General features: G+C 40.0%; 1 pseudogene; it reads left to right on the top strand.

The window, feature by feature from the left end:
• The first annotated feature begins 9 nt into the window (after window positions 1-9).
• LOC149152476 (serine carboxypeptidase 1-like) lies at window positions 10-27,956 on the top strand (annotated as a pseudogene).

Genomic DNA, 27,956 nt, shown 5'->3' with positions numbered 1-27,956 from the left:
ACAATGATTATGGGCTATGCCCAACATGGGAATGCTAGATATGCTATGCAATTCTTTGATCAAATGCAAACAGCAAGTATGAAGCCAAATCACATAATATTTGTTGGTTTTTTGTTTGCATACTATCATGTAGGGCTAGTTGATGAACGTTATCAATACTTTTATTCTATGAGTAGAGATTATGGTATCACACAAAGAATCGAACATTATTCCTGCATGGTGGATATTCTTGGTCATGCTAGACAGTTGGAAGAGGTGATGGATCCTATCAATGAAATGCCAATTCAACATTGTGTTTTGGTGTGGATAATATTTCTTGTTACTTGTAGAGTGCATGGCGTGTTATAGACATTTTTGGGCACTGCAACCCCAATCATACATGGTCATAATCCAAGGGCTCCTAAGTCCCTAAAAGTGTTGCTTCACACCCTAAAGGAACAAGGTCAGTTGATTACATCATCTCCCAGAAGTTCTCCACAGAAAACTACTCAGAACTGGTCAAAGCTGGACCATACATACTACCCAGTGCAGAGGGTGCAATGCATCTCACCTGCTTAGTGTAAAGGGTGCGACGCATACTGGAAATCCCTTCTGTAGGGTGAGATGGGCGAGAGTAGACAAATGGCAGAGATAGTTTGCAAGGTGGATCGTCATCGAATCTTCCAGAAACTTCTCCTGTGACACTTGCCTCTCTGAATTCGCCCAGGGATGAGTAAGAGATCATCAATCTCCAAGTGGAATCAAGAACTATCAAAGAGAGGACACTAATCAAAATCCCAGAAGCTGACTCACCCCCCTGCAATCATCTATATATGGATCCCTCATCCTAGAGATCTAGAGGCAAGAATTTTGTATCTTGTAAGGAAGTGTTGTTGGTTTCTTGGTGGAATATCATAGTGTTGGGTGATCTAAGCTTTTCATGAGGTGAAGAAGGGCTTTCATGCTGGGAGGATGACGCTGGGTTAGATCAATGGGTTGTAATCCTCTCTTCTAATCTTTATATCAATAAAGCTAGTCAAGTTTTCCTCCACATTCTTGTATGTCTGATTGTATATGCATTTGTGTGGTCAATATATATCTAGTCCTATATTGTTTATGATTGTAGATCTCTGCACTTTGAAGGTATTATGTTGCTTTGAATTTACAGGTACTCTTTGAAGCGGAGTGGTTAAGGGAGAAGCAGCAAAGACCTACGATGAGGAAAAGGGACAAGCAAAAAACCGAGTGAAAGATCGAGGTTGTTATTCTTTGATCCTCTCCTATCTACTTCTCATAAAGGAAAACGAAAGTAACTTTAATCTGTTTGTTTCTAAGATAGCTACCCGTCTTAGTGGGACTAGCAGCTCTACATAGACACTAGATTTCCCGATAACAAAATGGCAACTCCACTGGGGAGCGAATAGATTGTTTGCTTGTCTATATTTGCTTGCTTTATAAACTTACAGATGGAGCCTAAAGTTAAGCCAGCTAGACTTCGAACTGCATTTGTTATGCAAGTGCAAAGTATATCAATGTTGCTTCAGTCTATCTCCGGGTTTTGTTTATAAACTAAAAAATCGATTTGAAAACATCCTAATTGCCCTAGTGGTGGCTTTAGTAACCTCATTAGATCAGACCCTGTGATTTCTATTTACTGACTATCATTAGCTCGGCCTAAATCCCTGAACTAAGCTAAAAACTGTGACCAAGAACCAAGTTGAAGTCTCGTCCCTGGATCATCGCACTTTCTCCTCTTGGGAATCTGGATGCATCACACCTCCCATGTGCAGTAGGTGCGCTGCATTGCACTTTCCCTGTTTGTAGGTGCGCTGAACAGACAAGACCTCTTCTGCTCTCAGATTTTGGTTTTGTGTTCACTCTCTTCAGCTTTATTCAGGAGTTTTTCTGTCTGTGATCAGTATATCACTGTGGAAACTCCCTTCCTTTGCATGATTCTACCTCCATAGTACAAATAATTGTGAATGTTTTTATGTATTATGTGCCATTTACAGTTCTCTTTTACAAAAAAGTAGCATAATCAAACTGTCGTCTTTTGATTTGGAAGTGTTGCAAGTGTCGTTTTCAGTCAAAGAAAAGAATTTTGTTGTTCTTGATGGTCGATTATACAGTTACTCTTGTACTTGATTTGAATTAGTAGTTTTTCAAGTGTCGAAAGCAGTTTTCAATTCAAAATAGCAAAGTGTCGTCATTATCTTCCTTTCGTTTTTGAAGAGAAATTTGTTAGTACTGTCGCTTTGAAAAGATAATTCAGATTTGTAATTAGCATTCTTCTTGTCATTCACACATTAAGAAAGCTGAAAACAAATACATGCATGTGCATTTGCATTTAGACTGCTTGTTGGTTTGATTTAGGACAGTGCATCTAGTGTGTGCTCTCTTCTCTATGTTGAAAGAATATCATCTCTCTTTCTTTAGTAGCTAGGATTTTCAGTGCAAAAAGAAGATTAAACGATTGTTTATCATCTTAGATTGCATTTTAGGCATTGTATATCTACACCACACGGTGAACCTAAAAGACAAATTTCTTAAGAAAGATCAACTGTAAAATAAATTCAATGAACATAAAAACACTTTGGAACCTAACACACAACATCTATAAGTCTAGGCTAGAGACGTATTCCGGTGTCGTAAAGTCTGGTAACTATTGCTTTCATTGTTGGTTGGGTGATTCCTCCTCTTTGAGACGACAAGTGCCAGTATGGAATTGTGCTCCCACATACCTTCGATTATATATTGGGATACCACAATAGGCTATATCCTTTATCCATAGGAAGCCGTTTCTGCCGCCCTATCGATTGCAATGCATTGAACACAGCTTTTGGGAAGATTGACTATCGTACCGTAAAAAGTATTCTATAGTTTTGTGATTGGTTTGGTAATCCCTCTATCTAGATTTCCAGAGTAGTCTCTTTCATTCCTTTTCATACTCCTTAAAGGAAAAGGTCCATCTGAGCACTTGTCACTTCAGGCTCATTAAAAATCAAAGGCAACTAGAGTCATCTTTTATTTTTTCTCGACTCTTAAAAATTGAAAAAACAAGTTGTGTCGAAGCTTCTAAAATTCATTTAATTCAGAATCATTTTCCCCTTTATTTTTAGTTGATCGATTAATCCGCAATCGTGGAGGAAAGTCAATTGAAACCCCATCATTCACAGAGGCTTACGAGTCAACTGTCTTTGTCTCCGGAAACAAAACTATTCCAAACGAAGCGAACTCGTTTAACTGGATCAAAGTCCCCTGGTTTGGTTGGAACAAGTGTTCTGACACCTTCGGAGACTCCGGTTACTCCAAACATTTCTGGTATCCCTGCCTCTATAGAAGAAGTTCCGCATCCACTAGAAGACAGTAGAACTAATCCTAGTGTGAAGGTAAACACTTCTATTCCTGAATTGGCTCCATCTACAGCTGATTCGGAAGGTGTTATTACCCAAACAACTGTCATTGCAGAATCTATACCTTCTTTGGCACCGGAAATATTTTACGGACCTGACATTCTACCTCTTCCACCTAGATTGATTGCTATAGAAGAGATTGTGGAGGACCCCCCATCTATTACTCCATCGCATTTTGGAGTTGGGATCACCCTATATCCTTCTTCGTCAGAAATTAGTCTACCGTTATCAGAAGTTCCTGTAGAATCGCTAGGAAATCTTTTGGATAAGCTAGATATGTTTGAACAACCGTCAACATCTAGGACTGTGTCATCTAACACAGCAACGGTAGAACTTCCTGTTGTCACTCCAACAATGTTCACCGGCATACCATCTGTTGCAACTAGCTCTCAAGCACTGGGTGGGATTCATTCAGGGGTTGTTTCAACAGTATGGTCTGTTCCCGTTTGTTCATCTAGAATAATATATGGAATCTCTTATGTTGAGTCTCAGCAAATTGATCCTTCTCAATGTCAATCTGGGCAGTCCGGTCCTCAAAGGTAGATCATTCCTTTAAGTACTAGATTACCGCCGTATGGGGGGCAATATACCCTTTCATTGTCTCCTACGGGAGAACAAACATACGAGAGTTCACAATAGAATTCAGGTTATGCTGGAATTACATCTAGCGGTTAGGTACCAATACTGCCTCAACAACCAAGAGTTGTATACTCAACGCAACAAAGTCTGCCTATGTCAAATATCCCCACTACACCGGCTATTGTGATGGTGTCGCAAGCACAAGCGTTGCCTGTTGTATGCCAACCTCAAGTCTCTCAGGTCGCAAGTCAACAGCCTCTTGCCTCTACAACACCACCACAATCATCGATTAGTGGCTCCTTAACAGGAGTGACCCAGGCTCAAATAGGTACCATTACCCCTCATCTTGGTCAAACAGCCAATATTGGACAACAGCAAATGGTTTCACAACCATGGCTAGTGCAATATCAACAACCGCAATTCCAACAAGTTTACCAAGGATCTGAGCACCAAATATTTGCAAGTAATGGGCAGCCGTATATTCAAAATGGTCAACATCAACCATTTCATAATGGTTATGCCCATTAACCTTACCAAAGTTATCAGCGTCAAATGCACTATGCTGGTATACAAAGACCCACTGCTTAGGAAATCCCATCTTATCCTGGGTATGCTTTGCCGAACCTCAATCAATAGTTGCCCTTCCGGGCAACTTTAGAGTTACTAGATCTAAATCGGCTGACAAACGATCCAATCGCTTACGCCTCTTGGTGGCCAGCGACTCCTCATAAACTTCCGTCAGATATTCCTAAATTTAATGGAAATCTGGGTGAAGACCCATCAAATCATGTGATGACCTTTCATCTGTGGTGTTCATCTAGCACTCTAAATGATGATTCGATTAGGCTTCGCCTTTTTCAGCGAACGTTAACTGGCCCGACAGCAAAATGGCATATCGAATTGCCTAGAGCTTCGTTTGATAACTTCAGTACCCTAGCCACAACCTTTTTAACCCATTTTCAGCTACCCATAAGGTACAAAACGGGAACAGATCTTCATACCAATTTCAAGAAAACGACGGCCACTCACATATCCGATCATATTCATGAGTGGTGACATCATCGTAGAATGGTAAAAACATATGTTCCTGATCAGCTGTTGGCTGAATGGTTTATTAAGTCATTGTTACCTTCTATTACAGAAGATGTGGCAAAGGGAGGAGTCGTCATTGAAGAGAAAGTCATTGCTCGTGCGCAATATTTAGATTTTATCTATACTCAGTCTAGCACGCTCTACGATAAAATCCTTGATGCTCCTAGACTGGAATTTTCCGCTCCTCCCTCTCCTAAATCAAACAAAGACTCTCATGTTGAGGACGGCGTGATAGGAACAACCAGCACAAAAACCATAAAGGCTAAGTCGAAGAAGACACATACGGTTTCAGGTCAAAATGAAAATGAAGAACTTCTCGCCTCGGAAGTAAATGTCGAATTGACTGACAAAGGCAAAGAAACCAAGTAACCAGGAGGCAAGAAGAAAAAGAAAGGGAAGAAAAAGAAACAGGAGGATTCATCCCTTGAAAAATCTTCTGCAAACCCTTATGGAGATAGGAAACCAAATCTTCCATGCCTTATATGTGATGAGGATCATTGGACAAGAGAGTTTCCATATAAAGCAGAGCTTAGAAAATTCTTCAAGAATTCAAAAACCTCGGCGGTATTGATTGATCCGTTTCCAAATCCAGGAACAAATCTAGTTGCTAATGACAATGCTTCCCTGTCCCAAGTGCTAATGTTGTTGTTTTCGAAGCAGAAAGTTGATGCTTTGATAACGACAAGGAATAAAGATTACGGCAATCCACAGCTGTCGGACAACAAGGCTAAAGATCAACCTAGTAGTTCGACAACAACTTCGACCGAAGTTGTGCCACCCATCATTCCTGAACTAATGATAAAGCCGCCAAAGGGAGTAGTACACAAATCAACATTTAATCCTTGTGCTAGAGCAGCACAGCATTATAATATAGTGGAGGATCTGGCCCAATCGCCATATGCTATGTCGACACTTGAGGTACTGTAAAATTTCCAATCCCAAAAGCAGGCTTTATTATCGGCGATAGGTGGGATTGACTCGACGGATTCCAATTTTGCGTCCTTTAATCACAAAGGATATGACCCCCAGTTACCAGCTCAACTAGCTTTCCTTATTCAAGTGAAAGCCCTCAACAAAACTGTTCATCGAACAATTATTGATGAGGGGACATCTACATGTATTATGTCGATGAGTTGCTGGAAAAATTTAGGATCTCCACTCTTGTCACGATCTTCGACGACATTAAAATCATTTTATGGACAAACATACACCCCATATGGTATTTTAAGTAACTTGCAAGTCGAACTAGGGGGGAAAACAGTAGAAATAGATGTTGAAGTAATCGACGGAAACCTCAATTACAACATCCTACTGGGAATGCCCTAGATATATGCTATGGCTACCATTGTGTCGACCTACTTCAGGAAGATTTCATTTCCCTTCCAAGGAGGTATTACAATCGTCGACCAGCAAACATTTCTCCCCAACAGTTCAAAATTTACGGGAAGCATTCTGATGATCCATGGAAGCCCTCATTCGCTTCAAAATATCGAAGTAGGCCTACTAAAAGACCCTATATTAATGGGTACTTTTTCCCTACCACCTCCAATCAATCTAGCGGAAGTGGAAATGGTGGGAACCTGCAATATGATATCTTATATTCAAAAGATGTCCGAAAATGATATTAACATGGATCATTTGCAGCTATTGCCTCCAAGCCCAATAAAAATATTGTAGCAATCAATGTTTTCGGCATGGGAGGCAAACCCAAATCAACGCTCATCAAGCGTTTGGATAGATAGGTCTAAAGAATATGGCACCCCTTCAGATCCTTGGTCGCAATTAGATTCTATAGACAAAGGAATTGTTCAGCCAATGATGATTGATGGGGCACCATGGGAAGATTACCACCATCGTTCCCATCTTCCAGATTACAAGGAAGATACTCCTAGTGACCTTCATCATCTCTCAGTTTTTGAATTTCTATCAAATACTGTAAACATGATGGATTCCGAATGAAACTTGTCCAATATTGAAGAGACTATCGCCATAAATATCTCGACCAAAACAGATGTTGTAGAGAATATTCATGTCGGCAAATCTTGTTCTCCTTCAGAACTGGAAATATATCACTCTCTTTTTCACAAGTTCAGAGATGTCTTTGCTTGGTCGTATGATGAAATGCTAGGCATTGACTTGAGTATAGTTGAACACGAAATTAAGATGTATCCAGATGTCAAACTGGTACGAAAACGACTATGGTAGGTGCACCACAAGAAATCCGCTGCCATCAAGGCAGAAGTTGAAAAACTTCTCCATGATGGTTTTATTTACCCGATTCCTCTAACTGATTGGGTATCGAATATTTTTCCTGTAATGAAAAACAAGGAATGATTAGGGTGTGCGTCGATTATAGGGATGTAAATCAACCTTGTCCAAAAGACAACTACCCTACACCCTTCATTGACCAGATAATTGATGAATGCGCCGAATGTGAAATCTTTTCATTTATGGATGGATTTTTCGAGTATAATCAAATAAATATCTGCCCATAGGACCATTTAAAGACTGCATTTATTTGTCCGTGGGGAACATTTGCATATCGCAAGCTACCCTTTGGTTTAAAGAACGTAAGGGAAACATTTCAGAGGGCAATGAATTATGCCTTCGATGACATCAAAAACATCGTTCAACCATATCTCGATGATCTTCCGGCTCATTCGCGAAAGCGAACCGATCATCCGCAGCATTTGAGAGTGATATTTCAACGCTGCCAACACTACAAGATACGACTCAATCCACACAAATGTGTGTTCTGTGTCAGTTATGGTCGTTTACTTGGCTTTGTGGTCTCAAAGGCTTATAACCATAAGATGATTACTTTTACTATTGAAGTCCAACAACTTCTTGGTGTGAAGCTCCGACAACATTTTCATAGATGGAACCATCGCAGTTCGCTTCTTAGAAACAAGAATTTATCTTCTAAGAAAGCATCGAAGTTGGAAGTTTTCAACATGAACAAGGACCCGGAGGACACATTAGGGGGCTCACTATTCATATGGTGAGGGCGCTTTCCTGTAATCAGGGAAGGATTTTCATCCCTCCCTTACAAGGCTCAGTGATGGGATTCGTCTTGACCCATGTAAGGTTTAGGCAATCATTAATTTGCCTCCACCTTCAATTTTGCTTCAGATTCAGAAACTCCAAGGGAAAGCAAACTTTCTGAGGAGGTTCATTCCAAATTACGCCGAACTTGCTAAAGGTTATACTTGTCTATTGAAAAAAGAAGTACCCTTCATCTGGGATCAGGTCGCGCAAGCTTCCTTTAATGCTTTAAAGGAATCCCTAATAAAAGCATCATTAATGTACGCTCCTGATTATCAAAAAGACTTTAACATGTATTTGGTTGCAGCGGATACAACCATCGCAATGGTTTTAGTTCAAGAAGACAATGGAATTGAACATCATATATATTATTTGAGTAGAAACTTAAATGATACAGAAAGCAAGTACTCCTTCGTTGAAAAGCTAGCTCTCGCAACTGTTCAATCGATATGGAGATTTTGACATTATGTCCTCTTTCAAAAAACTACCATTTTGTCAGATTGCAACCCCATGACTTATATATTGTCGCGACAGTTGCTTGGGGGAAAATATTCAAAATGGATAGCAATTCTACAAGAGTTTGATCTGGAATTTATAAAATCCAAATCATAGAAATCCCTAGTTTTCGCAGAGTTACTATGCGATCTCCCATCATCGTCCAACGATGCAACATCAGAAGAAGCAATCGTGGATGAATCTTTGTTTCTAATATCTTCAAGCAATCCATGGTATGGAGACATAATAATCTATCTCCAAACCCAAACATATAGGTCTAATACCTCCCGCTCAGAACAACGACACATTCGATACCAAGCAAAAGACTACATGATCGTCGGTGATACACTTTACCATCATGGTGTCGATACAGTTCTGAGGAGGTGCCTCACCCACGAGGAGGCTGAAAAAGTCCTAAATGATTGCCATTCAGGCGCGTGTGGGGGGCATCAATATGGTTACGCTACGGCGCAGAAAATTTTACGAGCAGGATACTTCTGGCCAACAATGTTCAAAGATTTCATAACCGCAGTCAGAAGTTACCATGCCTGTCAAATCTTCGATCGCAAACCAGAATACCACCCGCACCTCTACAACTAGTAGTTGTTGTTGGGCCATTCGCCAAATGGGGCATATATTTCATGACATGTAACCCCACCTCGGCCGGGGGGCATGGGTATATCATAGTCGCAGTAGACTATTTTACCAAATGGGCCGAGGCAATGCCTACATTAAACAACAGCGACGAAACAGTTGCCCTCTTCTTTTCAATCATGTAGTCTCCAGATTCGTCGTTCCACAGGCCATAGTCACAGATCATGGATCGCATTTTCACAATCACATGATGGTTGAGTTGGCTACCAAATTAGGGTTGTCCCACAACAGCTCTACTCCGTATTATCCACGGGCCAACGGACAAGTTGAGGCAATCAACAAGGTCCTGAAGCGGATGCTACAAAGGATGATTGGAGTCCACAAAAGGAGTTGGCACCTGATCCTGTACTCAGCCTTGTGGACATATCGGACATTGGTGAGGAATGCAACTGGGTTTACACCCTTTCAACTGGTGTATGGTCTGGAAGCGATCTTACCAGTTTAGTGTGAAATCTCGTCCCTCAAACTCGCGGTCGACCTTCTCTCGGGAACTTCAAAAGAGGAGGCTCGTTTCTTGGAACTAATCCAATTGGATGAAACCCATCATGATGCCGCTTTGGCTAATGAAGCCCATAAAAAATGAGTCAAGGTGCAGTTCAACAAGAATTTCAAACCCCGTGTCTTCTCAGAAGGTGACCTGGTCTTACTTTACGACCAAGAGTCCGATAAATTGGGAGCATGTAAGTTCAAGTCTTTATGGATGGACCCCTATATTGTTAAGTGTGTATTAGCAAAAGGAGCCTACGATTTAGTGGATTATGATGGGATTCCACTGGCGCAACCCCACAACGGGTTGTACCTTAAGCGTTACTATGCTTGACTCAAGATAGTAACCCCTATGCTTTTGTTACATTTTTGTTTTCGCTAAGGGTAATCGTTTTGGTTAAGTGATCCACTTTCACATTTGTTGCAAATGTCAGACCTATTGGAATCATTTGTTGGATATGTCGACGGAGCAAGTCGTAGTTCGCGGAACCTATCTTCTGCGGCCTGGGCCATCTTCGATCCAAGCGGTGAGTTAGTGAGTTTCAGAGGGGTATGTATTGGTCAGTCAACGAATAATATTGCTGAATACAGCGCATTGATAGAACTCCTCTTTGATGCCATCACACGTGGCACACGCTGACTCATTGTCAGGCTAGACTCACAACTCGTCATCCTACAGCTCACCGGTATCTACTCCGTACGGAATCCAGCTATCTATTGCATGTTCCTAAGAGTCAAGATTTTGGAAAGGCAATTTGATTCTATTCAATATCATCATATTTCCATAAACTTAAACACATTAACAGACTCATTGGCAAATTATGTGCTACATAAACATTTGCAACATTTATAAAAGAATCGTTTCATCAATATTTGCATCAAGATCACGTAACTTAACCAAAATAAAGCTCCGAAAATCAAAAATATATATATAATTGTTTATGGTTTATACATAATGTTCTGTAACCAAGACAAAATTGGTCAAATGACCCAAAACTCAAAATGTTAGGGGGCACCCTAGTCTAATGATGCTGGTGATAACAAGTCACCACCTGTGCAATCATGCGTAAAATCCTAGTCCAGCGACTCGGCATGCCAGTAGTATGTCGTTGCAACCTCAGAGGTAGCTCATTGGTCCTCACGTCTGGAATACCAAGAGTGAGACCCTCGACCTGATCCTGCAATGCTGAAAGAGTCTCGGCCACATCAAGGTCATGAAGGATAGCCCTCCCCATAGCCTCTCCTGCTGGAACGACAGCTGGTGCTCTCAGACGTACTGCTGGCCGAACTGGTCCAATATCTGCATGAGCACATGAGTTTTGATTAGTCTTGATAGAAGAAAGCATGAGAAAATTATTAAAAAAAAAACGATAAATAGATATATGGTCAGAGAATTTACCGATAGCACCCCACTGCTCACCAGCCGGCAGCACCAAATCCGGGTCACCCTGGAAATCCATACCAGCATATGGACACTCGGAAAAAACCATCTCCTGACGGTTGAACCACTCGAAGAAGGTACCAGAGAAGGAAACCTAGGACTGACCAGCATGTCGGGCCATGAGGTTGACCCATCTCTACATCCATGGCTCAGTCGGTGGAGGTAAACTAAGTGAAATGTACTGCGGCTGCATTAGTGGGATCTTTTCCAAGGTGAAAGCGGTCAAAATAGAACCATAGCCAAAATTCTTGGATTTTCCGCTTTTTACCTTGGTTAGTTGTTCTTTCATCACAGGGAGTACTACGTCACACCGGTTGAACACCTTTGGTTCAAGGCATTCCAAGGCATACTGCATATAGGACCTGTTAGCCATGTGAAGAGCCGCACTACCAGCCAATTTAGCAAAACTGAACAGAATGGTCCTCAAGGACTGATCAGTGACATCTTGCATGTTGATCTTGTCATCCCTACTCGGCTGAGATCCCTCTCTGCAATACCGGTGAATATAATCTCTCATGGATTCGCCCCCATGGGCAGAACCTGATAATGAGAGAGAGGCACCACGCCTCGATAAACCGGTCAAAAAATAGATGTCCACGACAGTAAGGGGATGGATTTTCCTCTAATCTAAAACACCTGGTTGGTAGGATCCCATGCATTGAGAAAATATTGCAACAAGTTGATTTGTTGCCTCATGCTAGAGATGGGGAAAAACTTGAGCATGCCACAGTTCCGCAATTCAGTTACCATACCCAGATCATGTAAAGCAACCATGTCCTCTTCTTCATGCTTGCACTCTCACCATGTAACAACCATTTTCTTCGATGAATCTCTGCAAAACAAGCAAGAGAAGAGTCAGGGTCCTAATTTGGCAAAAAACAGGCAAAAATTCCATGAGAAAACAGTGCAAAAGTTTCCCTTCTCGCGCCCATTGCACCCCAGTAGTGTACTAGGTGAGATGAATACTGACTATCCAATGGCCAGGCTAGTATGCATCGCACCTTTCGATATAGGAAGGGTGCGATGGAGCCAAGGCAAATTTTTCAAACCCCAGGGGCTCAGAAAAACAAGGAAACATGCTCAAAATTCAAAAAGGAAGGAATGCAACTGAAGAGCTCAGGTTTAGCTCCTACCTAGTCCAGACGGCGCCAAGAATCGTCCATAGAATATCCTGAAATCAGCTAGTGAAAATCAAGGGGGAAAGGCACCTCCAGAGCTCCAACAAACCAAAGTTCAAATGAAATGGTAAAATGAGGGGTAAAAACCACTTTTAAATTACTTTTCACGTAATTCGAGTAAAGTATTAGTGTTTTAACTCATTTTTCAAGCATGTATTGTTCATTTCTAATCGATTTGATGAAGCAATTGAACAGGCAGTACAACAGTCGAAGGAAAAAAGTGGTTATCGGTGAAATTAAATAATCAATGACCATTATCACGAGCAGTTTTTATGTGAAGTTCAAGCTCGTTAAAAATTAAACCTAAGCAATGAGCAAATGTTTCCCCCATAGTTTAAGCTCATTAAAAAATGAACCAATTTCCGGTAAATAACCATTGTGAATGCATTATCATCAGCTTTTGAGCCCTGGTCATGTTTTAATCATCACCTCCACTCTCTTTTAGCCGATCATTCACCTCCATTTGATTGTTTACCCCTTTTTGAGGAACAACTGCAAAGAGTGATCCTGTTAGCCATCCTTGTGACACTGCCATGATTGGAAAATTCCAAACCTTACCTGGAATCAGCTGCTACCCGAAATTATCATTCGTTCCTCAAAAAACGAGTCTCCTTTAAGCTCTTTTCGTCTAACTCGTAAAATATGAAAAGATTGCCAAGCAGTTGGCCTCTCCGGCTCGTTAAAGCTACCAGGAGTGCTATCCCTCCTTTAGATTTTAATCTTTTTGGACCTGAGGGATTATTACACAAAAATATTGAGCGCTTGTTTTGTTCAGCTTGTTAAAATTATCAAAAATTCATCCCTTTCGTATTATTTTATACTTTTTCGGACTTAAGGGATTACATGACGAAAAAGGATTATTGGAGTTTCCTTTACGTCCCTTTCAGACTCTCTAAAATTGAAAAGGACCGAGTTATCTTTGTCATTAAACTCGTTAAAACCAATAGCGACAAACTTGTCCATATAGACAAGAACGAGTTTCACTGTCGCTAAGCTCGTTAAAACATAGCGACGGGTTTACCCGAAGGGAAAATTATAGAAAAAGCATATGTTATCCTCCTCAAGCTTAATAAAAATAAAGAGGTACTGGTCATCAATGACTTGGGAAAAATTGGGAAGAAAACTTGAAGAAACTTTATTGGTAGCAAGTCGCTCTTGAACATGACACTTTCACTCCACGTCCGAGTCGGGTTGGGTTATTCCATTCACCGATCATATCACCATTGGTCCATCGCACCATCCATATTTTGGGTTAACGCTACCAATCCATGTCAGTGTCGCCGGTATGATCAAGAGAAGTCACTCAGAGAATTCACCTGTGTCTCATCCACTGCAATACATTCACACTCCATTCTTTCATGACCGCCACCCTGAACCCTGTATCATTAGATCATTTTCACCTCCAAAATCATCTACTCCGTTCCGTGTCGTAGATGTGGGATTCATTAAGGCCCTCCTACGACAGGTCACTTCTTGTCGACATCAGCTCATTATCCAAGAAGTCGACTTAGGAACAACCCTTTCAGTACTTTGAAGCTTGCATGCCTCAATGGCAAGTTTCTCACTTCCGGCGACAGGTTTACATCAATAGCCTTTGACCAAAAGATTTTGCGTGGTTTTTGACACCAAGTCCCTTTTTCACACCACACAAATTGTACTGTAGTACTTTGAGGGTCATCATCATTATCGGTGATTCCTCTCGCGCCTGTTAACAGCTTACATCATTGGCTGGTAATCGGACAATGTCTTTCCATGTTAGACTCCAGAACATCTTTCACATGGATTGACTTGTACTCCGAGTGAAGATTGGACGAGTTTGAAGACCCCAGATCTAGTTTCATCCATCCAGGCTACGATATATTCAGGAAAATAAAGACATCAAATGTACATCATTGCTGCACAAATGACCATCTGAATCAAAGGATGATGGCTCTATCAGAATCATCAGTTTGCCACACAGACGGTTGTCTGTCTTATGTACATGAAAATGAATTTATAAAGCTGAGCATGGGAATGCCCGCCTCAGCTAGATCATGAAAAATATTATGAAGACAATGTATGTATTGTATCTTATTATAGGTCGCCTTCCAGCTCGAAAAAACTTCGGATCCTCATGATAAAGCATTTCACCTGACATCAAAAGATTAACGACCTCATGATTTAGGGGGCAACTATTATAGACATTTTTGGGCACTGCAACCCCAATCATACATGTCCATAAACCAAGGGCTCCTAAGTCCCTAAAATTTTTGCTTCACACCCTAAAAGAACAAGGTCAGCTGATTACATCATATCCTAGAAGTTCTCCACAGAAAACTGCTCAGAAGTGGTCAAAGCTAGACCATACAGACTGCCCAGTGCAGAGGGTGCGATGCATCTCACCTTCTCAGTGTAAAGGGTGTGATGCATACTGGAAAGCCCTTCTGTAGGGTACGATGGGTGAGAGTAGACAAATGGCAGAGACAGTTTGCAAGGTGGATTGTCATGGAATCTTCCAAAAACTTCTCCTGTGACACTTGCCTCTCTGAATTCGCCCAGGGATGAGTAAGAGATCATCAGTCTCCAAGTGGAATCAAGAAATATTAGAGAGAGGACACTAATCAAAATCCCAAAAGCTGACTCACCCCCTACAATCATCTATATATGGATCCCTCATCCCAGAGATCCAAAAGCTGGAATTTTGTATCTTGTAAGGAAGTGTTGTTGGTTTCTTGGTGGAATATCATAGTGTTGGGTGATCTAAGCTTTTCATGAGGTGAAGAAGGGCTTTCATGCTGGGAGGATGATGTTGGGTCAGATCAATGGGTTGTAATCCTCTCTTCTAATCTTTATATCAATAAAGATATTTAAGTTTTCCTCCACATTCTTGTATGTCTGATTGTATATGCATTTGTGTGGTCAATATATATCTGGTCCTGTTTATGATTGTAGATCTCTGCGCTTTGAAGGTATTATGCTGCTTTGACTTTACAGGTACTCTTTGAAGTGGAGTGGTCAAGGGAGAAGCGACAAAGACCTATCGGTGAGGAGAAGGGAAAAGCAAAGAACCGAGCGAAATATCGAGGTTGGTATTCTTTGATCCTCTCCTATCTACTTCTCATAAAGGAAAACGAAAGTAACTTTAACCTGTTTATTTCTAAGATAGCTACCCGTGTTAGTGGGACTAGCAGCTCTGCATAGACACTAGATTTCTCGATAACATGATGATATATAGCTTAGAAAATATGTGGTAGAACACATTCTTGATTTGGAGTCACATGATAACGTATGTTCTACAGTCAAATCCCCATGCAGCAATTTGGAAATGGAATGTTGTGGCAAAAATGAGAATAATGATGAATGACAAAGTAGTGAAGAAGGAACCCACATGCATATGGATGGAAGTTAAGGATCATGTACATGTATTTGTTGTAGGAGGTAAGTCACATACACAAACAAAATAGATATACTCAAAGCTACAAGAATTGACCAAGCAATTGAAGGAAGTAGGGCATGTGGATGAAACCCATTCTGTGTAGGATGTGGATTACAAGAATGAATAAAAACCTCTTTGTTATTACATTGAAAGTTGGGAATAACTTGTGGAATTCAACATTCCACAAGAAACAACCATTCATGTTGTTAAAACTTATCATGTGCTTGATGATTGCTACACTGTTATCAAGCTCCTCAACAAGATTGTTGGCTAACAAATTGTATAGAGACAAGTGCATTCTATTACCCTAACTATGGTTGTTTTTAAGGAAACTATTGGTGATGGTGGTGAGATAGATACTGAATATAATTTTATCTATTCTTTGTTTTGGAGGGTGAGTAGTCACTAGGGTATATCTCACCATGTGGATTACTAGCATAATGAATAATATGTTTGTCAAAATAGTGACAAGTGCATTCTATTACCCTAACTATGGTTGTTTTTAAGGAAACTATTGGTGATGTTGGTGAGATACATACTGAATATAATTTTATCTATTATTTGTTTTGGACGGTGAGTAGTCACTAGGGTATATCTCACCATGTGGATTACTAGTATAATGAATAATATGTTTGTCAAAATAATGAAAAGTGGGTATAACTTCTGGAATCTAGAATTTCCCAAGAGACACCCATGGATGTCACCATTACTTGTCACATGATATTAATCTTGTCAACATGATTGTTAGTCCAACAAATTGTTGTGAGAGTGGAAAATGCATTCCATTATTTTGATCATGGGTTGCGTTGTGAAAATGATTGGTGATAATGGTGAGATACGTTCCAAAACAATTATGTCTATTATTTTCTCTTACTGGTGAGCAGCCACTAAGGGATATTCAAGGGTTAGGTGTATGTGTTTGTTGTAGGAGATAGGTGACATCCATAAACAAAAGATTTATACTCAAAGCTAGAGGAATTCACTCGGAAAAAGAAGGAAGCCAGGTATGTGGTTGAAACCAATTTTGTTTTTCAAAATGTGGATTATGATCATAAACAATGTCTTAGCTAAAATAGTGAAAATTTGGCATAACTTTCAACATTAATTAAGAGAGACACTTTCATGTCATTGGAATTTACCATGTGCTTGATGACTGCAATGCTTTTATTAAGCTTGTTGACAAGATTGTTGGTTAACAAATTATTATCAGAGGGACAAGCACAATCCATTACTTCAAGTATGGCTTGTGTTCTTGTAGAAATTATTAGCAATAATGGTGACATACATACTAAATAGAATTCTCTATCTTTTTTTTCTTTACGGTGAGAAATCAATGGGGGTATTTCCACTTGTCATGGCATGCATGGATACCATTCTTTATTTAAAAGTGATAGAGAAGGCATGAATGTTAGAAACATTATTGTATGGAAGAGGTTGATGCAAAATTATCAGTGAACACATTCCATGGGAATTTAGTGAAGTATTTGTTCCCTAGGAATCAAATCTCATTTGTAACAAACTGACTGAGAAGCATGCATGTTATAGACATTTTTGTGCCTTACAGCTATAAGCATGAAATGTCCATAATCCAAGGGATCCAAAGTCCCTAAACATGTTGTTCCTACCCCTAGAGGAACAAGGCTAACAAACCACAGCAATTCACAGAAGTTCTCCACCAGAAACTGCTCAAAAACAAGTCAATTCAGGATCAATTCAGAAGCTCCACTAGCTGCCTGCGTTTAAATGCAGAGGCTACACTGGCTAGTTGCATTGCAACGCAGGTGGAACCACTACCAGGGTGCGCTGAGCGGGAAATGACAAATGTCAGGGTCTCTTGTGAGAGGTGTCAAGACTGTGTAAGCTTCCAGAATATTCCTCCATGAAACTTGCCTTGCTGAGTTCGACTAAGTGATGAGTAAGGGGCTCTTAGTCTCCAAGTGGAAGTAAGAACTGACAGAGAGAGAGGACACTAGTCAGATCACAAGCTGACTCATCCTCACTCCAAACATCTATATATGGATCTCTTCTCCATGAGATCTAGAGGCTGGAATTTTGTTATTGCAAAGAATTGCTGTTGGTTTGAGATTGGAATCATTGGGTGCTTAATGCTTTGAAGGGAGGTGAAGAAAAGATTTCATTCGCTGGGAGGTAGATGCTGGATTGGAACCCTCTTGGTTGTATCTCCTCTTGAACCTTGTTATTCATCAATAAAGCTATCTTGGTTTCTCCTATATACTGATGTATCTTTGATGTATGATTGCATTAGTATGTTTAGTTTATTTCTAATCCTGAACTAGTTATGAATATGAATCTATGCCTTTGTGTAGTGTTCTCTTCTTGTGATCTTGCAGAAACCTGTTGAAGCTGGGCGAGCGAGAAGGCAAGTAGCTGGGAACTCTCAAAGAGAAGAGAAATCGGATCGAGGGACAAACGGAAGACACCGGTTAGTCCATCCATCTCTCTTCATTCTTAATTCATAAAGGAAGAATACTAGAATAGATGTTTCTGTTTGTTGCTAAGGCACTGTCACACCTTAGGTGGATAGGATCGTCCTGCATAGGCATTTTTCCCCACAACAAATTGGCGACTCTGCTGGGGAGATCTGTTTAGTCATTTTATTTTTGTTTCTATCATTGTTTGTTTCATAGTCTCAAGAGCAGCAATCGAACTGCATCTGCTATTTTCAGATGCAAAGTAGACAGCTGCTGCTTTGATCCAATCACTGGATTTGTCTATGATCTGAACAATGGACTCACAAATGATTTGATGATCCTTTGTGATAGATCTTAGCCCTCCTTCAAATCATCCCTTTGATTGTACCTTGCTTGTTGCTTTGATTTGGCCTGAAACTGTAGATTAAATAGCAAACCGTGACCCAGAACCCAGTGAGAAACTCTCGTTTCTCCTTCAGCGCAGGCTCTGTGAAGAGACTCTACATTTCAACGCAGTTCCCGTGAAGGCTACCTGCTTTGAAATTCAGTTTCCCTGTTATACAGGTGCGCTGATCCAGTTAGGCCTTGTGCAGCTGGGGTTCTCTGCTCTGTTTTGCCTTGTTTTGATCTCTGATTTTTGTAGCCTGTAACCAACATAGGTACCTGTCTGATAGCCCCTTTTCTCTGCTTAAATTTCGCCTCCTTTTGTACAAAAGACTGTGAGTGTTTTTATGTGTTTGTGGCATCATTTACAGTTTCCCTTTGCAAGAGTGAAATAGTCATCCTGTAGCCCTTGATTCAGATCTATTGATTGTGATCTTAGGAGAGAGTTCATTGGCTGTTTACAGTTGGTTATACATTCATTATTGCTTTTGGTTTGAGTTTGTCTCTTTTGAGTGTCAAAACAAGTATTCATTTCGAAAATCGTTAAGTGTTGTAATCTCTTCTACCCTTTCTGATTTCGAAAAAGTAAACTTGTTTGTATTTGTCATTTAAAAGCAAATTCAAAGTTGTGCAAAAAGCTTTCTTTTTAGGCATCAATATTAAGAAAGCGAAAAACAAACACTTGCATTGTGCATTTGCATCTTGATAGTTTGCATGATTGATTTAGGAAAAGTGCATTTAGAGTGTGCTGGTTGCTCTTTGAGAAAAGATGGTGTCTTTCTTTTCCCTTTGTAGCTAGGATTTTCATTGTTGAAAAAGAGATAAAATTTGCTTATCATCTTTTAGATTGCATTTAGGAAGTTGTCTATACATCTCGTGGTGAACCTCAAAAGGCAAACTTCTAAGAAAGATCAACATAAAATAAACTGAATGAACTTAATAACGCTTTGTAACATAACGCACAACATAGAGGTCTAGGCTAGAGACGTGTTCCGGCGTCGTAAAGCCTGGTGACTATCGATCTCGCTGATGGTGGGTGATTCCTCCTGAGGGACGATAGCGCCAGTACGGATTGTGCTCCCACGTACCTTCGAGTATATATTGGGAGACCCCTATAGGCATAAAACCTTTATCCTTAGGAAGCCGTGTCGGCCGCCCTACTGATCGCAATGCACTGAACACAGCGTTCAGGAAGATTGACCGCCCGTACCTTAAAAAGTATTCTGTGGTTTTGCGAAAATTTTGGCACACCCTCTACCTAGAACTCCAGAGCAGTTCCTTTTGGCCTTTTTCAGACTCTATAACGGAAAAAGTCCATCTGAGCATTTGTCACTTCGGGCTCGTTAAAACATCGAAGGAGACTAGAGTCATCTTTAGCTTTTTCTCGACTCTTTAAAATTGAAAAAGCAAGTTGTTTCTAAAGCGTCATTAAAACTTATTTTAAACGAAATGATAAATCACCCTTATTCCCGCGTTGATCTTTCAGTTGAGAAAATGGAGTCCTCCAACCAAGGAATTCCCCTTGGTGGAAATCCTAGTCCCTTCTCCTCTTGGGGAGATGTTGGAGCACCCCATATGGCCACATTGTCGCTTCCAGGACTGACAATAGGCTTGTATGTCTGGCTCTTCTCAACTAATGTTGTCCAAAACACCACTACTCCTGAACAATCGAATCAACAGTTAGACCAGTCCAGAGTTGCCCACCAACCTTCCACTTCCTATAATTCTTCCTCTCCTCCTTCCTCTTCGCATGATGGAGCTGGCCAAGCCAAAAGCCAAGCTCCTAAGGAGAAGAAGGAAAAGAAGAAGAAAGAAAAGGAGAAGAAGGAGCCAAAAGCGACTAGGGGCAAGCGAATGGCGTCTAATGAAAATCCACACACTGCACTGACCAGGCCTAAATCGCCATGTGTCATATGCAAGGGAGACCACTTTCACAGAGATTGCCCTTGCATCCCTCGGATACTAAGGGACTGGTCTCCCCACTTGCACAATTCGGTGGCGTCAACCTCGGATAGCCATGTTGACAGCACACCGTCAACTAGTGAAAGTGAAGCCACAGGATAGAGAGGGAAAGCTAGATTTCCCTGCAAACTGTGTGAAGGCGACCATGCCATCCACCGTTGTCCCTTCTTAGATGAGGCTAAAAGAGTTTTGGAAGATCACCCGGTTTTACCAGTGCAGCTTCCTCCTGGATATCAAAAACTCCTGCCAAGTCCTTCACCAGTTGAGAACCCAGCTGGCCCGCTCAGGTGGTCAGCCGAAGCACCTATCATTGAGGATGAACCTTCTGAATCCATACCTGACGAAAGTCAAAAGGTTGAGGTGGCAGTTGACCCGGTTTTGCCTTTAGAGGCTCTATCTTCGAATGATACCATCACAGAGGAGAATAAAGACGACACCGTCCAAATTCTCTTCATCAACACAGACTCCGACGAACAAGGGGGCAATTTTCCCATTCCTTTATCGCAGGAAGGAACTTCGTCCGAGTCATACCCGGCCGTCTATTCGGTCCCACCACCAAGCAACCTAGTTGTATCCTTCGACTGGAACCAACTAGGCAGACCCCGGTTGCCAGCAAGCATACCATTCAGAATTATCGTTCAAATATACAGAATGGTAATGGTTGGCACCATCATTGATGAGGGGGCATCTGTGAGTATCCTTTCCTCTATTGCTTGGAAAGCGCTTGGTTCGCCAGCGCTTTTGCCTGAAATGAGAAATCTGACAGGCTTCGATAAAGGAACCAGTCGACCTTTAGGGATCCTCCCCAATGTGCTTATCACATTGAAAGGGAAGACCGTTCAAATGAACGTGATGGTCGTTCAAGCACCCTTGGATTATAACCTACCCCTTGGACGAGACTATATATATTGCATGGGAGCCATCGTCTCCTCACTCTTTAGAGTAATGTGTTTTCCGCATGAAGGAAGAGTGGTCAAGCTCGTGGACCAGCTTTCATTTCCTGGATCACGCATCGCAAATAGTCATATACCTTCCCTAAATGGTCTCTTCACGCAAGAAATGTCTCAACCCACGGTCCGTCCTCCCGATGAGCGCGAGTAATTTGGAAAGGTATGACTGGAACCCAGGGGGCATGCGTCCTGGCCTGCTTCGGCAGGAAAACTTTGGGTATAGGGTAGGTTTCCGCGGGAGAATATGACTAGTCTATACCCCACCCATGCTGGAAGAGGGTTATTCTAGAATAAGATTCTTTTGTCAAAGTTATGTGAGTTGACAGACGGAGTCTCTCACCTTTGTCTATTTCGGTAGACATTGCCGAAGAAGTGTTTTGTTTGAAAGATTAATAGAACAATCTTTGGGTAACCTGAAAGAGGTAGGCCTTTCCTGGTAAAACAAATGTTTTATCTGCAAATTGAGGGGTAACCTTGAAATCGTACTTTATGCCTGGGGGCATGCAAACCTTTTGGAGTGCAAGCAAGGGGCGACTATTTATTTTTTAAATTTTTAGGTCCTCCCTTTAAACCTGTAGGTCTAACCCTTTAAACTCGTAGGATTAGTCGTTTCTGAACTTGCATAATGAAAGGATCCGGAGCAAAGCTTTGTAAGATCTAAGCTCCATAAAAAATATCATCTTCAATGAGACATTCTTATCATATGACTGGAAAATCGAGCAGTTTTAGCACACAGTTCATGCTCGTTAAAAAATAAACGCAAGATCCGAGCAGTTTTAGCACATAGTTCATGCTCGTTAAAAAATAAACATAAGATCGAGCAAATGTTTCCACCCGTGTTTAAGCTCATTAAAAAATGAACTATTCCAGTAAATAACCACCGTGAATGTAGCGACATCAGCCATTAAAGCCTTGGTCATGTTTGCCCACCACCTCCACTTTTCCATTGGTCGATCATTCACCTCCATATGATTGTTTACCCATTTTGAGGAACAGCTGCGAAGAGTGATTTCACTAGCCATCTTTGTGACACTACCATGATTTGAAAATTCCAATCCTTCCCTGGAATCAGCTGCTACCCCTTTTTATCACTCGTTCCTCAAAAGACGAGTCTTCTTTAAGCTCTTTTCATCTGACTCGTAAAATATGAAAAGATTGTCGAGTTTTGGCCTTCCAGCTCGTTAAAGTGACCGGAAGAGCTATCCCTCCTCTAGATTTTAATCTTTTTGGACCTGAGGGATTATTGCACAAAAAGATCGAGCGCTTGTTTTATTCGGCTCGTTAAAACTATTGAAAATTCATCCCTTCTATATTGTTTTATACTTTTTCGGACTTAAGGGATTAGATGACGAAAAAGGACTTGTGGAGTTAACTTTATGTACCTTTTCAGACTCTCTAAAAATGAAAAGGACCAAGTTATCCTTGTCGTTAGACTCGTTAAATGCATGAAATAGCGACAAACTTGTCTTTAGACGAGAACGAGTTTCACTATCGCTAGGCTCGTTAAAACATAGCGATGGGCTTTCCCGAAGTGTGAGTTATAGAAAAAGCATATGTTATCCTCCTCAAGCTTGACAAAAATAAAGAGGTACTGGTCAACAATGACTGGGGAAAAATTGGGAGAAACTCAAGAAAACTTTGATGGTAGCAAGTCGCTCTTGAACATGACACTTTTCCTCCGTACCACAATCGGGTTGGGTTGTTTCATTCACCGGTCACATCACCATGGTCTCGCGATACCATCCATACTTGGGGTAATGCTACCGATCCATCGCATCAGTGTCGCCATATGTTCAAGAGAAGTCGTTCATAGAAGCCACCTGTGTCCCATCCACTACCATACATTATACTCTTTCATGACCGCCACCCTGAATCATATGTCATCAGATCGTTTTCACCTCCATCAAAATCATTAGCTCCATTCCGTGTCATTGATGTGGGATTCATTAAGGCCCTCCTTTGACGGATCACTTCTTGTCGATATCAGCTCATTATCCAAGAAGTTGATCTAGGAACACCCCCTTCAGTACTTTGAAGCTTGCATGCCTCAATGACCTTCGACCGAAAGATTTTGCGTGGTGTTCGATGCCAAGTCCTCTATTCACACCACGTGAATTGTACTGCAGTACCTTGAGGGTCATCTTCATTATCGGTGATTCCTCTCGCGCTTGTTAACAGTTTACATCATTGACTGGTAATCAAGCGATGTCTTTCCATGTTCGACTTCAGAGCAATTCTCACATGGATCGACTTGTACTTAGAGTGAAGATCGGACGAGATTGAAGACCCCGGATCTAGTTTCATCCATCCAGGCTGCGATATATATTCAGAAAATAAAGACATGGAAATGTACAGCTTTGCAGCACAGATAATCATCCTACCAAAAGGATGATGGCTCTTTCAGAATCATCAGTCTATCATCAGACGATTGTCTATTATATGTACATGAAAATGAATTTATAAAGCTGAGCATGGGAATGCCCGCCTCAGCTAGATCATGAAAAAGGTATGAAAATAATGTATTGTATTGTATTATATTACAGGTCTCCTCCCAGCAATGAAAGAACTTTGGATCCTCCTAATAAAGCATTTCACCCGATAAACGGCCTCATACTTTAGGGGGCAACTGTTATAGACATTTTGTGCCTTACAGCTATAAGCATGAAATGTCCATAATCCAAGGGATCCAAAGTCCCTAAACATGTTGTTCCTACCCCTAGAGGAACAAGGCTAACAAACCACAGCAATTCACAGAAGTTCTCCACCAGAAACTGCTCAAAAACAAGTCAATTCAGGATCAATTCAGAAGCTCCACTAGCTTCTTGCGTTGAAATGCAGAGGCTACACTGGCTAGTTGCATTGCAACGCAGGTGGAAGCACTACCAGGGTGCACTGAGTGGGAAATGACAAATGTCAGGGTCTCTTGTGAGAGGTGTCAGGACTGTGGAAGCTTCCAGAATCTTCCTCCATGACACTTGCCTTGCTGAGTTCGACTAAGTGATGAGTAAGAGGCTCTTAGTCTCCAAGTGGAAGTAAGAACTGACAGAGAGAGAAGACACTAGTCAGATCACAAGCTGACTCATCCTCACTCCAAACATCTATATATGGATCTCTTCTCCATGAGATCTAGAGGCTGGAATTTTGTTATTGCAAAGAATTGTTGTTGGTTTGAGATTGGAATCATTGGGTGCTTAATGCTTTGAAGGGAGGTGAAGAAAGGATTTCATTCGCTGGGAGGTAGATGCTGGATTGGAACCATCTTGGTTGTATCTCCTCCTGAACCTTGTTATTCATCAATAATTCTATCTTGGTTTCTCCTATATATTGATGTATCTTTGATGTATGATTGCATTAGTATGTTTAGTTTATTTCTAATCCTGAACTAGTTATGAATATGAATCTATGTCTTTGTGTAGTGTTCTCTTCTTGTGATCTTGTAGAAACCTGTTGAAGCTGGGCGAGCGAGAAGGCAAGTAGCTGGGAACTCTCAAAGAGAAGAGAAACCGGATCGAGGGACAAACGGAAGACACCGGTTAGTCCATCCATCTCTCTTCATTCTTAATTCATAAAGGGAGAATACTAGAATAGCTGTTTCTGTTTGTTGCTAAGGCACTGTCACACCTTAGGTGGATAGGATCGTCCTGCATAGGCATTTTTCCCCACAACAATGCACATTGTAAGCAACAATTCTTGGATGATAATAAACTAACAGTGGAAGAACTATTTCTTGTCAGTAATATAAGTTGTAAATTTTTCTTGCTTAAAGGGAGCAAATACTTTAATGACTTGCTATTATAGTGTCATGAGTGGCTTTTTATTGTAATTTCATGTCTAATACAAACTTCAAAGTGATTGAGGATATACAAAAGAGTCTGCATTTCAAGGTAGTTGGAAGTTATTAGCAATATATATCAAAACTTAAAAGAGTTTATCTAAACAAATTGTCGCCTTTCTCCTTTTTTTGGCACTGTATAGGCGTTGTATGGCCAATGTTATGGAAGGTGGAGGAAGTAATTTGAAATATGGGAAAATGGGGTTATCATAAGAAATATTATTATTTTCTATATATTAGATCCTCCCCTTTCCCAATTTTCTATCCTAATGGTTCTCTATATTTTATAGGACTAGGACCATTATCTCTACATAAATTCCATAATATCAAGAGGGACATCACACTTATGAAGTTCGTTTTCCAAAGGTTTAGTTCATTTGATTTTACATTTCAATTTATGCACAGATTCAAATTTTTGTTTCTTATTCTCATTTTTATTTAAGTTTGTTGCTTCTTTCTTCGTGATTATGTCCTTCTTATGATTTGGTTACATTTTCTTGATTTTGTTGCACCATCTCCATCAAAGTCAACTTTGTTGCAATGTTCATCATCTAACTGACATGTCTCATACTCTTTTATCTGCCTAATAGCTTGTCATTTTTCTTCTTCTAGTTTTTTTCTTCTTTAATCTTCTTGTTTTCTTTTTTCTTGCATAATTCTTTATACAATTTCTTCAACTAAATTACTTTCTTTAAATGTGTTTCTTAATTCTTCATGATTCTTTCCTTCTTGTGCTTTCATTGCATCATCTCCATCAAATTCAACTTTATTGCAATGTTCGTCATCTAACCGACATGCCTTAGCCTCTTTTATGTGCCCAATAGGCTGTCTTCTTTCTTCTTCCATCTTGTTTGTTTTACTTTGTCATCTTCTTTCTTTATTTTTTCTTGCTCCTTTACCACTATTTTGTAATGTCAGAAGGTAATGTGACTAAAGAACTTGTTGTCCTTTAGATGAACGGTGGTGTGAGGTACTCGAGTTTTGATGACTTTGTATATATATGAACATGGTTATGCTTCAGGATAGATGATTTTAAGATTCACTAATTTGGTTATAACTGTAAACTTGTAAAATTATGAGTTCAATATGCTTTGTTTGCATCATAGTGAACTTCATGAGAAATTTACCAAATAGAACCCTTCATTTCTCAATTTGAAGTATATCATTATTTAAGTTGCCTAAAATTTACTATTGAAACCATGTCCTTATAAATTTGGCAGCATGTTATTAGTGAAACATGCAACTTTTATGTTTAATTATTTGATATAAATTGCCTTATTGCATTGCAACAACCCATTCATTCAAAAAATCTATGCACTCTTAAACACAAGAATGTGGCTTATGTTCAAATTGATAACGCCCCACATTAAACAGTAACATTATGCACATGCATGTCCCTTCAATTATGAAGCTGGAAAGACGGTCAAAAGATTGCCCAAAGTATACCTTAATCCATAATCATGGGAAAAGGTAATTTTGAGTGGCATTTTTATATTGATTAAAATGGTTCTAACCAATGACAGAGTTTTAAGATTGGATTCATAAGCGGAAATAAGTTAAGAGCTAGAAATTATGGGACATTGAAATAATCAGATTTTTTCCATAGAATTAGAAATAAGTTGTCAATGGCTATATTATTCTTTACCAACCCAGGTCTCCAATATTATCTATCTAGATTCACCAGTTGGAGTTAGTCTTTCATATTTTGAAAACGTCGATGACTATAATACTGAAGATCTATAGATAGCTTCAGATACTCATGCTTTTCTTTTTAAGGTCTTCAACTTTTCTTTGAAAATCAACTAGATTTAATTATTTCGAGTGAATGATATTATAGTTCTAGAAGCAAAGAAAATACTCCACAAGGAAGGAAACAACTCGGAATGGACTAGATGTACATTGCACTAATCTGCCAAAAAATGGCTTTCTTTTGCTATTGGTGAAAAGTTGGTCAATATCTAAAAGTGGATTTGTATCAAGTTGTTTTTTAATGTGAAAGAGAAAACTCAACAATCAAGAATAATACGATGACAATATCATGGATTTTTAATATTTGTACAGATAACATAATTTTTTCACATATACAGATCTCTTGTTGCTTGTGCCTTATTGAAAGAAAAAGAAGTTAGCTTACATTCAACAAGTGATTTGAAGAGTATCCAAAGTTCCTTTCAAATCCTTTCTACATTAGTTGAGAATCATAGGCATGAATCTATGTTCCAACTATGGGATTGCAATTGGTTAAGAGTATGAGAACATTGTTTTATTTGAAATGTTATTTGTAATTCGTTTTCTATTGTTGAGGATGTGTACTTACATCTTAGGGATCTTGTGTGATTCTATTATGTTACATCAATCGAATATCGCATAACACCTATTCTGAATTTTAGGATAAAATTGTTTCACTAATCTCATTGAAATTGCTAGCTATTTCAAAGAAAATATTGTAATTTACAAGTCATATGTTTCACAATTGTAAATCTAATTTGGTTTGTATCCACGGTGATTTCACAAGGTTACATGGTAGGAAATGGAATTACAGAAAATATATTTGGCGGTGATGCACTTGTGCCATTTTTTCATGGAATTGGCTTACATCAGAGGATCATTTTAAAGTAA

This window comes from Pinus tabuliformis, chromosome 9 (assembly GCF_031772625.1).
Source record: "Pinus tabuliformis cultivar Carrire ecotype Pingquan chromosome 9, CPIR1, whole genome shotgun sequence".
Classification (NCBI taxonomy): Eukaryota; Viridiplantae; Streptophyta; class Pinopsida; order Pinales; family Pinaceae; genus Pinus; species Pinus tabuliformis.
Note: the sequence above shows the minus strand (reverse complement) of the source record. Positions and strands in the feature narration are given on the sequence as shown.